At 39.3% G+C, this 18168-nt stretch overlaps 1 protein-coding gene across 2 annotated transcripts in view; it reads left to right on the forward strand.

Moving 5' to 3' along the window:
• The first annotated feature begins 13806 nt into the window (after positions 1-13806).
• LOC119420473 (prolyl 4-hydroxylase subunit alpha-2) overlaps positions 13807-18168 on the forward strand; it is a 23013-nt gene continuing 18651 nt past the window's right edge. For both annotated transcript variants that reach the window (XM_037687871.1, XM_037687870.1), the window contains exon 1: positions 13807-13888. The gene's annotated coding sequence lies outside the window, so the exon portion shown is untranslated. The remainder of the gene's footprint in view (positions 13889-18168) is intronic.

Genomic DNA, 18168 nt, shown 5'->3' on the forward strand with positions numbered 1-18168 from the left:
GGCCATAGAGAGCACATTACTCCAGTTTTGGCCTCCCTGCACTGGCTAGTCATTCACCTTCGGATCCAGTTCAAAATACTCATGTTTGTTTTTAAATCACTGAACAGTTCTGCTCCATCTTATCTCACTGATCTTCTGCAGCCATATGTCCCACTGCGCTCTCTAACGTCAGCAGACCAGATGCTTCTTTCAGTTCCAGGAACTCGTTGTAAGCACAGAGATGACAGGACTTTCTCTGTTGCAGGTTTAAGACTGTGGAATGAGTTACCACTTCATGTCAGGCAGGCTCCCACACTCAGTTCTATTTCGTATAGGCTTCGCCCTTTAAGGTTGTCGCTGATGGGTTTTATCCTGATATGTGAAGCATCACACAGCAGTGGGATCAGGACGGCGAGCCGGGATGGAGCCCAGAAAAAAACCTTCCTGCCGGATCATCCGAACTGGTGGATAATGCGCGGGACGTAAAAAAGGGTCCCTTCATGTCAGCCGCCTCCTGGGTTACGCTGGGCAAAAACCCCAGAGGGTGCCGTCAGCCGGGAGCGGTGTGATCGCCGATGCAAAACGAGGTGGGATGAGGTGAGCATTCGCTCAGCCCCCCTCCACCGACACTACGCTCTCCAGGAGGGAATGAGCAGCGGTGCTGCAGCTGACGTAGCCTGTCCCGGAGGAACCATCCGATTCGCTCCGAGGGTCGGCGATAAGAGGAAAAGTACAAGATAGCGTTGGCCAGTGTTTAACGACCTGTCACTGAGAAATACTCCTCGGCGCTTACCTTGAAACAAGACTGCTCGTCAGCTTCTCCTCGGGGAGGAGAGCTCACCGGGACAGGGCACTGGCGACCCCCGTGACCCAAAATGGAAGAAGCGTGTAAAAGATAATGAATGGATGGATGGATGGATGGATGGATGATGACAACAGTAGACAATCATAAAAAAGCATATAAAATGAAAAGTAAATGGAGAAATTATATTTAAAAAAATACGAAACAAAAACAGCAATATTATAAAGCGATATAAAACACTAAAAACAGGAACACGTCTGCGTTATTATTTATTATTATTTCATATGAATTACCAATAACCCCACTATGTTGTTGTATAAGAGCTCAAATATACTTGTTGTGTTCATTGTATGTTCTCATAAAACTGTGACATTTGTTCTCTACAATTTAACCATCACACATGTGAGATGCACACAAGTGGGACAGTGAACAGCTTACCAAGAGAGCAGTTAGGGAATAGGTGTCTTGCTCAAGGGCACACTGACTTAGGGCAATGGTCTTGAAACCAGAAAGTTGCAGGCTTGATTCCCCACCATGCCTCTGTCACCACCATGCCACATCCTCCCCCTGAAATTAGAAGGCAGTCCCTGAAGGCCTCTGCAGAACACTAATTTTAAATTAATTGCTACCATTTTTATTTCACTTACCCATTTTTTTCCTTTATTCATGTATACACATTTGACTTGAAACAAATTAAAAGAGATAGTTCAGATCTTTATCTTAATTTAGACCAGATTGACAAGATAATGGCTAGTCAGAGTGGGCTGAAAATCAAGGTGGATAAACAAATCAAGAGTAAATACGGAAGAACTCGATCTGTGGCCTCACTCTGGTTTCACAATCTTGATGAGCTGCAACTTGTTTGAGCAGCTGCTGGAGCTGCTTGTTCTGCCACTAGAAAGGAGCTGTGTCAATATTGGAGAATCTGTAACTCGCTGATATGGTGGATAATTCAATAATACTCCAGAGATGGAGAAACACCTTCCCACAATCACAGACAAACACACGTAAACACACCACTTGTTCAGAACTCGCAGTAAGAGGAGGCAAATGAAGAAGAACTAAGAACAAACAAACAAAGAACTGCAGCAAATGTGAAAACAAACAAAAAGTAATTGCATTTCCTTCAAAAATGCAGTGTGAATGCATTGTTGCAGAAGAACTTTCAGCTGAAATTCATGAAAAACCTGCTGAAATGTAGCTACAATGGAAGAACAAGCCTAACTTAGCAGAAGAAAGCAGAAATAAGCCATGTTTGCTGAGTTAGGTTTAAATTAGCACAATAATTGGAAAATTAGCTTAAAAAAGAAGCTAAAATTAGCACACACAAAAAAAGCTGAAAGATGCTAAAAACATAGAAAGAAGCTTACATTACCAGAAGGAAATGGAAAAAGCTGCTGAAATGAGCTCCAAAAATGTGGAATTAGCTAAAAAAAGCTAAATTTAGCATTAAAACAGCTAAATAGCATAAAAAGCTGAAACTAGCATAAGCTGAAATTAGTACAAAGTTGTTATTTAGGCTGCAAGTAGCAGGTTACCATAAAATCTTGAATTTATCTGTAAACAGTCGAAATTAGCAGGAAAAAAAAGCATCTGAAAAGGTAGATCAAGCATAAATTAGCAGCAGAAAGCAGAAATAACATGCTTTATCAATTAGGCTGAAATAAGCAGAAATTAACAACAACAACAAAAAAGTGGAAATTATCAGGAAAAATCAGAAATTTGCAAAAAAACTGCTGAAAAGTAGCTAAATAAAGGACATAAATAAGCTTAAATTACCAGAAGGAAGTGGAGAGAACATTTTTGCTGAATTGGACTGAAAACATTGAAATGAGTGCAAGAAATGGGAAATTACTTGAAAATGCTAAAATTAGCAAACAACTGCTAAATATTATCTGAAATAGCAGAAAAAGCTTAAACTTGCAGAAAGAAGTTGAAAGGGGCATAACAAGCTAAAATTAATAGAAAGAAGTTAAGAAGCACAGCAATGTTGTAGTTAGCAGAACAAATCAAAGGAGAACAAAACAGCTGAAGAAACAGCTGAAATTAGCACAATATCCAGATTCCTGTCCAATTGTTTTACATACACATAAAAAAAGTTTTTTTATGGCTCTTTATTGTCATTCACATCATATGTAGTACATGAGGTGGAACAAAATTGTGTACTCAAGGTCCCAGTTACACCCAAAAATTGCAAAAATATAAAGTATAAAATGAAACAGTATACAAGAATCCAAGATCTATGCTAAACACTAATATTAAACAGCAGCCTGAACATGAGTCTGTTGTGAGCAGATGGGTTTGAATATAGCAGCTTAAAGGCAAAAAAAATCAGCAGCATTATATACTTATTTAAACTTAAAACATTTTTTTATTTCTACTTTTGTTCAATTGACTACAAGTGACCTCTGCAAATTTGATCTAGACAAAAACGACAGTATTGTAACCTTGAAAAAGAAAAAAAAGAAAAGTTGGATGGATTCACTCTCCATTAGGGACGCTTTTTTGCAGCAACATTTTTGTGATTTTTAAGCCTGTGTGGTGCCAAACATCACCCATCTGGGTCTTCTAGCTAAAACAAATGTTAGGGATAACTTCCAAAAGCGATTGACATCAGAGTTGTGAACAACACTTTGTGTTTGTGTCCTGAGGGGACTCGTCTCATCTGTGCAGACAGACAGCTCATGTAACAAAATCCGGATGCGCTGCAGCCAGCTCTGAATCATTGCTCGGCTCCGTAAAAAAAACACACTAAACTGCCATGTGTGCTTAACATGGAGGTAGTAAATTATTTAAAAAGCAAAACTTAGTTTGAGGCAAATTTGAGAAAACAGAATGAAAAGCTAACCACAACCAGGAAAATCTTTCCATTATTAAAATTTATTTGTTTTGTGTGTGTGTTTTAGTTTCTGCCTCATTGTTGGAGTCGCTGACCCAGAAACTCACATCCACACCGTTCTGTTTTCTCTGTGCACCACGGTGTTGGTCAAACTCCCACCAGAGTGGAATGAAAAACACCAAGACTGGACTCCCTGTCAAGCTTTAAAATTCAGCTGCTGAGGTTTGATTAAAGCAGCTGAACCTTTACTCTCACTCCGTGTGTGTTCACCTTCAATCATTTAGACTCACACAAACACACACAAAAAAAAAACATACACACATGCACATGTGCTGCATGGTTTCCCCATGTGTGCGTCCTCTGTAAATCATCGCAGAGAAACAGCAGAGCATCTTTCACCTTGTGACCCCTCAAACGACCAGTTTTACACCCAGCGCAAAGTACAGGGTGAACTTAGCTCAAACGAGCCCTCGGAACATCTGGAAAGATTTAACCTCGGCTAAATAAATAAGTGGAAGTAGTCCTGTGGTTTTCTGAAGTAATTTTGTCATCAAGCGACACATATGGTGGCTCTGAATCCAGAGGGTAGCAGAAAAAATCTGATATTGTGTAGTAATGTTGCAAATCGCTGTCTCTGATACATAATTCAGAGATAAATGGCAGGATGTGCTTAAAATTTCTCTTCTCAAAGCTTGACGGGAGTTTTGTAATCTAAAGTCTCTGCTAAAGTATGAAAATGTTACATTTTTCAGAATCAGAGTCAGTTTTATTGTCACTGCACCAAAGCACAACAAAATTACATTTCAGTACAGCCCTTCTGAGTAAAACATAAACAGATATGGGGAGACGGAGGTGTCAGAGGCTGTGGCCTCGTGGGAAGCGCTGCCTTTTTTGTTTAGATAGGAAAAGAGAAACACGGGGGAAGGGGAGGCATTAAAAAAAATAAAATTCTCACACTGTGTCCTAGATGGAACACAATGTGAAAGTTGCAACAACAACAGAACTAAATAAATAAATCCAGTCTTGAATTTTGTGAAGGGTGGCACAGTAGCTCAGTTGGTCGAGCAGAGTCCTCTCAGCGAGAAGTTCAAAGGATTGAATCCTAGCCGGGAGCCTTTCTGGGTGGAGTTTGCATGTTCTCTCCATGCATGTGTGGGTTCTACTTTAGTTTCCTCCCACAGACCAAAAACATGCACCTTAAGCCATTGTTCCTATAGGTTTGAACGGTTGTCTGTCTCGTTTGTCTCTATGTGTCCCTGTGATGGACTGGAGACCTGTCCAGGGTGTCCCCCGCCTCTCGCTGGACATGAGCACCAGTGACCCCCATGACCTGAAAAGGAAGAAGTGGGTAAAGATGATGGAGTTTTGTAAAGACCCTCCCAAACCACCGGACCCTTCAGAATCAGTAGCACAAAATGAGGCCTTGTGTTTGGTCTTCCTTTGAATGAATCGACACAATTAGCCGCGGAGCGTTTCTTCTGCTTTCAAGTGAAACAGCCTTTCAGTACAAAACATTTCCTTCAGCACATTACAAGTGTTTGCTCTTTACATCCAAACTAAAACAACGTTTTCTGATGAGATGAGAGTCGGAACTTTGCAGCGACTCTAGCCGGGAAAGACGCAACTTCTCCACGACAGGTTTTTCATTCAACCTTTAATTATACAGCTTAGTCTCGCTGAGTCACGAGGACTCGTCAAGAGAGACCTGATTAATGAGTTGAATGGTGGTAGATTGTTTTTCAAAGGCTCTCGAATTGTAAAGTGGAGCACCAACTTGTTGACTAATACAAAAAAGTTTAGTAATAAAGATAAAATGAAAAACATTCCTGAGAGGAATGCATTATTTTATATGATATATATCAGATTAAATTTTGTTTTTAAAGTGTATCCTAATGTGGCCCATATTTCCCCTAAGCAACATGGGTGGTAGTAAAGTTAATGTGAGGTTATGAGAGCACTTGAAAAAATTCAGACAATTTTTTTTTTTAATAAGTAGAAGGATTTTTAGGCTTTTTCAAAACAAACATAAAAAAGTTTGACAGCATAAAAAAATTAAAGCTCTGACAAAAGTAAGTGAGTGGCTAATTTTTTCCCAAAAGATGATGTTTTGGTTAATTTTGACAGAATAATGTGATTTTGTGCTTTATTTATTTATGCTTTATTAAGACAATGTGGTTAATTGCATATTGTAAACAATTCAAAAAGGAAAAAAATAAAATGTTACCTATTTACAAGAATATAAAAGCCTGAGGAACTTTTGAGCCTTTACACCACATTCTTTATTGCATGCTATAATCATTAAAGTGTTTTAGGATTTTCTAAAACCTCAAGGTCAGTCAATAACAAACACTATCTGCTGTTTTTGGCTTGCTTTGGAAGCAACTTAAAACAATAAAACTAAATAAAATGAAGCAAATAGAGTAAAATATTAAAGCCTTTGCAGAAATTCTGGTTTTGTCAACACAATCTCACATTTATCTCAAAACCTTTTAGGTTACTTTAACCGTCAATTTCGAAGTGAACACACACGGAAGAGTGAAATAAGTCTATCCTTTATTTCTTGTAATTTTGATGAATATGGCTAATGAAAAAAAAAATCAAAAAAACATATAAAGCTTAAGACATATTCATCAAACTTACAAAAAATAAAGGCTTTAAATATTTCACTATATCTAATGAATCTATGTACCAATAATATGAGTTTCACTTTCTGAAATTATTGACCAAGAAAATGAACTTTTTCACTGTATTCTAATTTTTTAGGTGCACCTGTATTAGACAGCCTGCTATTAATTGGATACAACTACTTTAAAGAACTCCAGTAAAACATATTTTTTTCTGGATTAAGGGGTGGGTGGGGAGCGATGGGCAAGAAGAACAACAACCTCGTTCAGGAAGAAAAACAAACATTGATATTACACGTATAAACAGTATTGCTAACTCTGTTTGTTATGGATCTTTATAAACTGTAAACTGTGTAAAGTTTGACGCTTTTATACTTTTGTGCTGCACAGGATCTGTGTTGAGTCTTCACAAGGTTAAAGCAGTTTAATCCACTGAAAACTGCTGCCACCTAGTGGACATTCTGAGATGTGCAGCTTTACACTGTATGCAGTAAAGGCTTCGTCTCTGTAAGTAAATAAATACATAAAATAAATATACATTTCTAAACTGATTAAATCGATTTTAGATTAAAATTAAGAAAAACATTGTTCAAATGTGAATTGTATGTTCCACTTTTTTATTTCCCTTTGCACTCAAATAACATTGAGTTTTGTTTATTTGTAGTGTTTATGTTCAGTTAAAAAAGCATATGCTACGGTGATGAGGGAGGAGGTGTAGTGTTAAATGAGGAAATCTGGAGTGAAAGAGAAGTTTATTAGACTGGTACAGGACATGTGTGAGGACAGCAGGACAGTGGTGAGACGACAGAGCTTCAAAGTGGACGTGGGACCACATCAGTCCCATCAATCTCAGCCCCTTCCTGTTTGCTCTGGTGATGATGGACCAACTAACTCATGGGGTCAGGCAGGAATCCCTGTGGTCTATGACATTTGCAGATGGCATTGTGATCTGTGGTGAGAACAGGGAGCAGAACTTCGAGAGGTGGGGGTATGTACATGAAAGTCAGCCGTAGTAAGGCAGAGGACAGTAACACTGAGGATACAAGGAGCAGAGGTCACAAATGTGCAGGATTAGTAGGGCATATGGAAAATGGAGAGTGTAGTAAAGAGGTGGAGAAGAGAGTCCAGGCAGGATGGAGAAAAATTTCAGGAGTGATTTGCTACAAAAAGGAGTCAGCAAAGGTCAAAGAGTTTACGACACTGGTGAGACCAACTATGTTGTATGGTCTGGAGATAATGACATTAACAAAAAGACAGGAGACAGAACAGGAAGTGGCAGAAATGAAGATGTTGAGGTTCTCCTTAGGAGTGACAAGGATGGATAAGATTAGAATGAGATCATCAGAGGTACAGCACAGGTTGAACAACTGGGAGATAAAGTTCTAGAGGCCAGACTGAGATGGTTTGGACATGTCCAGAGGAGGGACAGTGGGTATATTGGCAGAAGGATGTTAGAAAAGCAGCTGCCCAGGAAAAAGACAAAAAGAAGATCTATGGATGCAGAGAGGACATGAAGGTAGTTGGAGTGAGGACAGAGTGAGATGGAGGAGGATGACTCACTGTGGAGACTCCTGAAGAGGGAAACGCTGAAAGAAGATTTTCTTTTATTTTTGATTTTTAAGCCATTTCTGCACAAGCAGAAGGAATCACATCTGTTCATGCATGGACTTTGTTGTTTTCAACCAGTTTGACAAGACGGTCAACAAGGAAGAGGGCCGGCAATGGAGGAGGGGGCGTACCAAAGAGACCATCTTGTCACAAGCAGAACTGGTTTGTTCCACTTTGGAGTAAGCTGTTGGGGGAAGAATCAGTTTTGTTGTGCGTTTCCTTGACTGATGACGCCTTCCGGACAGAAGGCGAAACATTTCAGCACAAAAAAAGAAATTGTCCAGATGACCTGACTGAAAAATGTTGGACTTTGTTATTATATTACATATTTTAGAACAAAAATCTTTAGTCATGTCCTTCACAAGATGTATGTTCCATGTTTTTGTCTCTATTTTTGTCAATTTGTTGGAATGATTTTACAACCATTTAAACGTCCTGCTGCAGGGGAATGTAAAACAAAAATCATAAAACATTAAAAAATGTAGTTTATTGTGAAATTTAACAACTTGTTGTATGTATACAGACAGGTAATAGAAACTGGTCTAATAATAGAAGACTAAAACAGGAGACTGTCTGACTAAACAAGATGAACACTCTCTGTTAAACGTATTATCTGTGTCTGTTTCTTCCATTAATGTTTTCCTCATGAGTCATAGTGACACGCAACGAGAGCACAAAGCTGGAACATTTAAACCATGAGGAAAACAAGGTTGAACATGAGGTACACTGATGTCGCTCAAAGATTTGAATAGTGAATGTTTGTAGATTTTCCACATGCGTACTATTCTGGACAGGAATTAAATCAGGAATGAACAAACTTTAATCATTAAGATCTTCAAGTGGGAGGAGTTACACTGTTGATAAGAACAGTTAGGTTTTATTTTTCATTGTCAGAGGAAGCGCAGTGTGACTGATCCCTGATGAGCAGACGGAACAATTTATTCACCATTAGATGCAATGGCGGAGGCAGGGGGTGGCCAGTGGTGCCCTTGGCTACCATAGATTATCCTTCTGCCACCTTACCGGCCGCCCCAGTCATTCAAGGAAACTATTAAGAAATATAAAAACTATAGTTTCTTCAAACGATCCGAGTGGCCGGTTTACTTTTGTACATGGTGGCAGCCATCTTGGATTTTCATGTGGCAACCCAGTTTTAGAGAGTGATCTTCCTCAGGCCTAAATGCAGCTACACACCAAAATAGAAGTTGGTACTTCACTTATTTTTCATGATATCAAGCTCAAAAGATGAACAGATGGACAGACAGAGGGGTATTTTCAATTTTTCTGCGCTCCTTGATGGGGGACAAGAAGAGGCAACAAGACCGAACTTTCCAAAAGACTTACTGGGGCTCTGGACAAGGGCCTTAAAGCTCAAGCTAAAAGCAGCTAAATGCTTGCTATAGGTGAAAGTAAAAAAGAGCTAGCTAAAAGCTAAAAGTAGTAATACAATATCTAAAAGTGGAGAGAGGACAAAAGGTTAGCTAAAAGTAGCAAAAGGCTAGCTAAAAGCTAGAGCAGCAAAAAAGTATAGCTCAAGGAAAAAACAACAAAAGTTTAGCTAGAAGCCCCAAGCGGAAAAAAAAAATCAAAGCTAACAGTAGCATACTTTTAGCTAATAAGGTAAGTAGTAAAACAACAGTTACATTTAAAGGTAAAAATAGCTAAAAGCTAGCAGCAGAATTGTAGCTTAAAGCTAAATCTAGTTAAAAGCTAGCCAATAGTATTTGTCGACCTATGTCTCTGGAACCATGTGCTTCTACGTTCAACCACAGATTAATCTAAGTCTCTGTCCTGACACTTCAATCACCTTCATCTATGTATCCTAAGAATCTCCATCCTCCTCTCCTGGCTGACACCTGCTTCTACACCTGTGAGAAGGAGTCATATTGTCAAAAGGCCTATCCTGTATACAATTCTAGATCCTTGCATCAGCTCTCTGCAGATCCATTTTGAACATTTACACCATCGGAAGAAGCTAAATGTGTTGATTAATAATAATAATAATAATAATAATAATAATAATAATAATAATAATGTCATCACAATGTCAGCACTGTATGTTTCCATACAATGGCGAAATTAGTCTCTGCATTTAACCCATCCACCACCAGGTGGTGCAGTGGGCAGCTATTGAAAGCGCCCAGGGGGCATTTTGGGGGTGAGGTGTGCTGCCCAGAGACGCCACGATAGCACAAAGTATGCAGAAGTACTGTATTTTTCGCTGAATGAGAAGCATAAATTTGCAAGTCCTGCAACTTATACACCGAAGCGACTCTAATATACATTTCCCCCCCATATTTATATCCCAATTTTTGTCTGAGATCTGATGATTTCCTTCATCCCGACATGAAAAATATTAAACATTACCATTTGCAGCCCGTAAAGGGCCCTCGAGCAATATGGCAAGCCAAGTGTCTCATTAACAGGTAAAAGTGGCTATTAATGAGACAACTGGATTGCCTTAGCAGCCACTGTCTCACTCCAGAACTCCTGGAGCAAACATCAAATCAGCTGCATTTCGTCGCGCCCCCCAGGTGAAATGCAGCTGATTTGACCATTAAAGTGCATTTATTAAGGAAAAGTTCAACTGAGGGGCAGCACGGTGGCGCAACTGGTAGAGCTGCTGCCTCTCAGCGAGCAGGTCCTTGGTTCAAACCCCGGTCCAGGGGCCTTTCTGGGTCGAGTTTGCATGTTTTCTCCGTGCATGCGTGGGTTTTCTCCGGGTGCTCCGGTTTCCTCCCACAGTCCAAAAACATGCATGTTAGGCTGATTGGTAACTCTGAATTGTCCCTAGGTGTGAGTGAGAGAGTGAATGGTTGTTTGTCTCGTTTGTCTCTATGTGTCCCTGTGATGGACTTGCGACCCGTCCAGGGTGTACCCCGCCTCTCGCACAGTGATTGCTGGACATGGGCACCAGTGACCCCCGTGACCCAAAATGGAATAAGCGGGTAAAGAAAATGGATGGATGGATGGAAGTTCAACTGAGACACACCGTTGCCATAATTTTGAGCAAACAAATAATCGTTTTTAAGTGCTAACTTTGTTAAATTCTTGTTAAAGTCTTCCTGTGCGCGCTCCCATGGCCGCCATTTTGGCAGCCAATTTTTGGCGCAACACCGGCTCACGTTTCCGAGTTGTCAGCGGTGACGCATAAGAGATGTGACCGATACGGCAAAGCAATTTTTTTTTCCATTTTTTTGGACTTTTTGGACTGATGCGACTTATACGGCGGAAAATACGGTAGTTAGATTGCAAAAAAAAAAACAAATGTGGAAAAAAAACAAAAACAGGAAAACAAAAGTATGAATCACTCACAGCTTTACAGCTTAATTAGATGGTTTCTATATGTAACTCTTTGTCTTACAGGAAACTGGGGAGGTGTTCTAGTTGACACTAGGCCTATACTGCTGCACCTTAGTAAATTCTCTTTTATGTTCAGGGATGAGACACAAGGAAACACTGTGATCAGTATAAATATATTTATTTCTCAGTCCTTTACCTGACATCAAATATTGCTTTCCCCAAACAAAGTTTTTCCTTTCTCTGTAATCATAGTTTAAATTATACCCTATCAAATTAGATTTATTTGTGATCATTCCTCTCATTCTCGCCCAGAATACACAAAGATTAAAGACATTTAAATAACACAGAAGCAAAGACACTGAAACGTCAAAGGCAGCAGGTAATTAAAAACATTTTGTGTCCATATGGTGGTCGATCCACCCAAACAACAAGGTTTGGAGACCTAAATCCAGACTGCAAACGTGACGGCCTGCATGGATTGCATTACCGTAAGTAACCTAAAACACGGCATCCTCAAAATGTTCTTTGTCATGCAAAGGAAATCTGAGATGGATTGCTACCAGATACACATCTGCAGCTTTTTAAGCACTCTTACTGGAATATTAGAGCATTATGTCTGCATTACTTGTGACAAGGAAGATAAAAAAAGAAAGAAAAAGAAAGAAAACTGAGAATTGGCCTTAGTTTTTAACAATGTTGAAAAGGATATATATATATTAAAAAAGGCCTTTTCAATAAATCACAGGAGTTAGAAAAGATTTAGGAAACTAAAAACAGATGCCTGTGAATTTGTGCTGCAATTGAAGACGTTGATTTTTTTTCCCACACACTTAATATACAACTCTTTATAAATATGTTCAATTTAGTAAAGGTTTTCATTGATTAGATTTTTTTTATGGATTTTTTTTTTTTTTTTTTTTTTTTACAACTACTTAAGATTATCCTGATGCATGCTCAATAATCCAGGTAGAAAAATCTAAAAAAGTTAAATCTGGTCCTCTGGACATTCAAAAAAACAAAACAAAGCAAATCAACAAAAAATGTAGAAACGTTTCGTCTCTCATCCGAGAGACTTCCTCAGTCTGAGGAGCTGTATTCAGCTCAGTCTCTTAAATAGCACCGTCTCAGGGTGGATCAACCAGTTTTGCTGCTGACAACCAAAACCAGCTGATCACATGCTCAAGAAGGACCATCAGCCTAACAATGGATCATTAGCACACTGATGGCTGTTTACTACTCACAGAGGGCTGAGTGATACTAGCAATCACAGCATTGTAAGAGGGGGACAGTTGAACCCGGAGGCCTCCACCCCTGTTTAATGATGGACGGTTTCTTTTCACAAAGATGGCCTCCTTTACTCCTCTCTCAAACCATCGTTCCTCTCTATCCAGGATGTGAACATCTTCATCCTTGAAAGAGTGACCGCTGGCCTGGAGATGAGTGTAGACCGCAGAGTCCTGGCCTGATGATGTTGATCTTCTGTGCACAGAAGATCAAATCCTTGGGGATCTCTCTGGGTGGAGTTTGCATGTTCTCTCTGTGCATGCGTGGGGTTTTTATGGGTACTCTGGTTTCCTCCCACAGACCAAAAACATGCATGTTAGATTGTCAAATTGTCTATATGTGAATGAGAACATGAATGATGTGTCCCTGTGATGGACTGGAGACCTGTCCAGGGTGTCCCCCACCTATCGCACAGTGATGGCTAGATATTGGCACCAGTGACCCCCATGACCTGAAAAGAAAGAAGCGGAAAGATAATAAATGGATGGATGGATGGATGGACCAAAGTGCTGTACAGTCAAATAAAACTTCTTCTTCCAACCATGTTCAGTCAGATCATCATGGACGGTTTCTTTTTTGTTGAAATGTTTCCTTCATTTAAAGGACTTCTTCAGTCAGAGGAGGCAAAAACAAACCAGAAATCTTCTTTTGACTTTTTCTCTCTTCAGGATTCACCACAGCGAGTCATCCTCCTCCATCTCACTCCGTCCTCTGCATCCTCTGTCCTCACTCCAACTACCTCCATGTCCTCTCCAACTGCATCCATATATCTCCTCTTTGTCTTTTTCCTGGCAGCTGCATTTCTAACATCCTACCAGTATACCCACTGTCCCTCCTCTGGACATGTCCAAAACCATCTCAGTCTGGCCTCTAGAACTTTATCTCCCAGTTGTTCAACCTGTGCTGTACCTCTGATGATCTCATTCCTAATCTTATCCAGCCTTGTCACTCCTAAGGAGAACCTCAACATCTTCATTTCTGCCACTTCCTGTTCTGTCTCCTGTCTTTTTGTCCACGCCGCTGTCTCCAGACCATACATCATAGCTGGTCTCACCACTTTACAGTCAAATAAGAGAATCACATTTTGCAAGTAGTGCAAAAAAAAAAAAAAGGATAAAATTTAATATATATATTTAATCAGCTAGAATTATTACTGAGCATTTATTTAGAAAAAAAATTGGATTTTCGAACTCTAATTTTTAAGCAACAATCAAATTTCAAACGCTGTAGTTTACATGAGGCACTTTAACGCAACACAAGAGAAAATGTATATAAAAATTAATCTGCGCATGTATTTGATGTTTTACGGTAACCGCCTCCAGTAGCGTCCTGTACGTGGCAGCGCTTCACAAAACGTCTCTGTGCTATTCATAACCCCGGGGTGCCAAGTGGGTGTCCGTCCACGCACGGAAGCGTGCCACTCGTGTTTTTTGAGCAGTTGGAGTGCAGGTAGGATGTCTTTATTAGATTAATGTCTGCCTTAGTGGATCATTTATTTGCACCATGTCGCTGGGCTGGCGCGAGTCCCGAACATGGTTGTTCCGAACATCCAGTCTGTTAAAAGATGTGGTGGTGCCACGATAGTAACAATAATAATATTTATTATTTCACCAAGTGTCTCTTCATGTTTATTGCATTGTTATTACTCGAAACGCTGCGGCGGGGGGGGGGGGGGGGACAGTCAGGTTCATCCGCGCAGACGAGACAGTAGAAGAAGTTTTAAAACTTTGCGCGAACTTTTCTGACCGGACAGACGGTGTTGGTTTCGCACATCGTTTATCACGCGCACGCCCTTTAAAATAGAAGGTGACACGTTTTAAAGTTTTATTAAATATCGGACATTACGGGGCTGTAAACAGCAGACACCCGCGGAGAAGTTTAAGTGTAACATGTTCTAGAAGCGTCTGAGTGGGGATGACGTCACGAGGTCGACCCAGATGAGGTCCAGTTTCACCAGACTGGTTCAGGTCCAGTTTCACCAGACTGCTTCAACGCAATCTGCGTCAGGTTTATAACACAACAAGCACTTTATATGATGCTAACAGCTGTTTAATTCAAATAAAATCAAAGCAGCTGGAACAGTTAGGTGTACGCTATAAAATTAGGTGATAACAGAAATTATACTGTGGAAATAAAATAGTGGAAGTTTAACATTGTTGTAATGGGAAATGAATTAATGTAATGTATTTTTAAAAAATTTTTTTTGCTTTGTGTAAAGGTCTTGAGGTCTTTTCTATCTAAAATGATCCATTTTCTTATAAAAGGTCCAGTTTTTTGCTGCTTGTTTTAACTTGCTCATTGGTGAACATGCTAGAAAATAAAATACAGATACTAATTTCACACTATAAACTATGGTATATCTCCAATCTATACCAAATGGAGCAGTTCCAGATGTGATGATACGCAACTCTGAAATGTGGGTATGCACTCAACGTAAACAAAGCACCTACATTAGACTGGATGTACTCTGTTAAATATGGCTAAATCAAAGCATAGAACCGAGGAAATAACATTTAGGTGAACATATTAGAGGGGATCTGCTGCTAAACATGAAGGAAAAGAAAAAAGGTTTTAAAGTTGTCTTGTTCTATCTGTGTACTTTCCTCAACAAATCTTATCATAAATACATACAGATGCATTAAAAATTGTTGGACTTCTCAGTTCCAAATATCTTTGATATACTTTCAGTCATACTGGCTGTTTCTGTGGGTACACATGTAATTGGTAGCTTTTCACGGTATTATTTCTTATACATTTAGAATTTAAGAAGACGATAACATCAAAATGAGAACATACATGTTGTTCATTTTGTTTCACACTTTATGATTTTTTTTTTTTTTTTACTGATCTTCATGACTTTGCAATGATTACCTTTTAAGGAAAAAAGGTACAAAATATATGTTTCCTGCACACTTTGTTTTTTGATTATCATTTTAAAAAAAAAACACACGCACTGAGTTACGTTACATTTGAATAAAACAGCTGCTCAAAACCAGCAAAGTTTTATCACTGAATGTAAAATAGTTTGATTAAGGTATTAAATTCTTAAAGAATTCAGAACTAAATGTTCTGTTGATCAGCTAATCCAGACGGAGTGAACTCTTTCTGGCTGACTTCCATCAAGCTGCTCATCGGGGATCCAAAGTGGACAAAAGGCTTCTTTATAAAAAAAAACTGTTCTTTAGTTCTGGTCTTTGCAAATGGCTCATAATGGCACCAGATACCCAGGTCCAGTATAAAGGGATGTGGGCTCAGTGGCCTGCAGAAATGTATTCTACGCTCAGTACAATGACACAAACTGGACGCGGCAGCAGCCATAAATGGGAGGCAAAGATGGCATGAATCTGTCAGCAGTGATTTGGCTGTGAGGTAGGTGACATGCAGACTCAGAGGAGGACGACTTCCAATTTATAGCTCGCATGTAGAAATAGATGTAAAAAAAATTATCCACGTCTTTTTTGTCTTTTGTTGAAAAAATATAAATCAACCACTCGCTGGTCGTGTGTGGTTATGAGATAGAAAATAAGCATTATTGTCCAATATGGATTTTTGCATTTGTAACTTTAAACATGCAAGTTTGAGCCTCATGAGTTAATATTTAAGCATCTCCCTGTTAACATTTTTTGTGAACTAGTTTATCAGGCAGAGATGGATAACTTTGGAAGCATGACTGCTAGCTGATTATTAATCCTCCGTTCTTTTCTCCTGACGTTGTCCCTGATGTGAGCAGAGCGTTGTCAGGAAATGCCCACTTCCTTCTTGTCAGAGAAAAGTCTGATTCGTTTCACGGTGTTTCTGCAAGATTCATAACGAGCTTGCCTAAAAGAAGATTCACTTAACCCTCTGTCATGTTTAGTGGAAGTGAAAGTTTGCCGTGAGTGGACTGCTTTGAGAGTGAATCAGAGTAAAACTAGAGAATTTTGTGGTGTAACTGATTAAAAATGTCTGACTTTGCTTACAAATCGTTAAGACTTTTAAAGCAACACAGTCCGCAGTGGATGCACTTTAATAAATATGAACACAAATTCCAAATTATTTCATATTTGCAGGGCAACTTCAAAGACAACTTGCTTTCTAACTTGCAGCCTGACAGAGATCGTCTCCGTTTCTGCTCTATCTGGTGTCACTCTGCACATCCAGAATGATGCTGTGTTTTACACTCACTCGTCCATTTCACAGACTCCCATCAGTCAGTTTGTGTTTAGCGTCAACATTTTCCCTGTCTCTAATCTCACTGCAACATTTACACACAGCTCAGTGTGACGAGGAGCAGACACCTGGCCTGCTGCAGCTTGGAGTGTCTCAGCTTTCTGCCCTGCAGCCTTCATTCTTTGTGGAGATTGATAGGGCAACTAAAGTCCTGACTAGTTGCATAAGATTATATGAGTGTGTCTATTTTTTGTTAAAACCCTAACAATGCCACAAAGGTGCACATTAGTTATTTTTTGTTAAAACCCTAACAATGCCACAAAGGTGCACATTAGTTATGTTTTACAATGTTAACAGTAAAAAAACAAAGTTTTCAAGCTGTAACATTTGTATTTTAGTGTAGTAATCACTACAAATGAACACTTTTCACATTTTGCCTCTTGTTTTTTTTTTCAGCTCTGGTCATTTGGTTAATAATAATAATAATCTATTTGATTAACTGTGGTTCTAAAAAGAATCAGAATCAGTTTTATTGTCATTGCACCGAGGCACAACGAAATAACATTTCAGTACAGCCCGTCCGAGAAAACATAAGCAAACAGACATGGGGAGACTGAGATGTCTGAGGCTGCAACCTTCAGGAGGCGCTGTCCTTTTTGTTTAGATAAGAAAAAAGAAACACGAGAGGAGGGGAGGTATTAAAAAAAGCACATCTTGCACTGTGTCCTAGATGGGACACAGTGAGAGTTAAAATAAAAATAAAAAGACCTCACAGAAACAGCAACATACTGATGACATCATAATACATTTATGCATGAGGAGGCATTTGTCGACAGGCCAGGTAATCACCTCCAAAAAGCAGAAATCCTGTTACCATTAATCCAATTATGTATGTGTCTTCTACATCCTCAACCAACAATATGGATAGACATACAATCTTCCACAGCTCCCAGGAGTCCATTGTGCAGCCTACAAGTGTCCCGTCAGGGCAAGAGGGCTCTCCTTTACCCTGTCTTCTTGTCGAGAAAATTTTATCAATTGCGTTGAGAGACCAGCTGACCAGATCCATAATTTACAATACGGAAGATATAAAGAGATATAAAGAGAGGCTTCGATAGGGTTCACAGGATAAAGCGTAAAGCAGGGGGGAAGCATCCGCCTTCGTCAAGAGCAAGCAGGAAAAAAGCCAATGTATTTATTTGAAACTACTTCCTAAAATCATTAAATGTTTCTGTAAATATTTGCCTAATCACAGTTTGCATTCATGTTGATGCAGTTGCCATGACAACGTTCTTCCTTTATCAACTTTTGTAGCTAATTTTTGCTTTGGTTTTGCTCCTTTTTTTTTTTTAGCTTTTTGGTTAAACATTCATTTGTTTTATTTATTAAAAAAAAAGAGTATTTTCAATTAATGTTTTCTTCTGTTTTTACTCAAAAGTAAACAGAAAAAACACTTTTAACGTATCATTTCAGCACTAATGTGATCCGAGACAAGCATAGATGAGTAAACTTTTGCTCCGCAGGAAAAGCTGCCCCATCGCAGACCTTGGATCCTAACTGCTGTACCACAGCGTGTTTAT

Source organism: Nematolebias whitei, chromosome 14, assembly GCF_014905685.2.
Source record: "Nematolebias whitei isolate Nwh7 chromosome 14, NemWhi1, whole genome shotgun sequence".
NCBI classification, from domain to species: domain Eukaryota; kingdom Metazoa; phylum Chordata; class Actinopteri; order Cyprinodontiformes; family Rivulidae; genus Nematolebias; species Nematolebias whitei.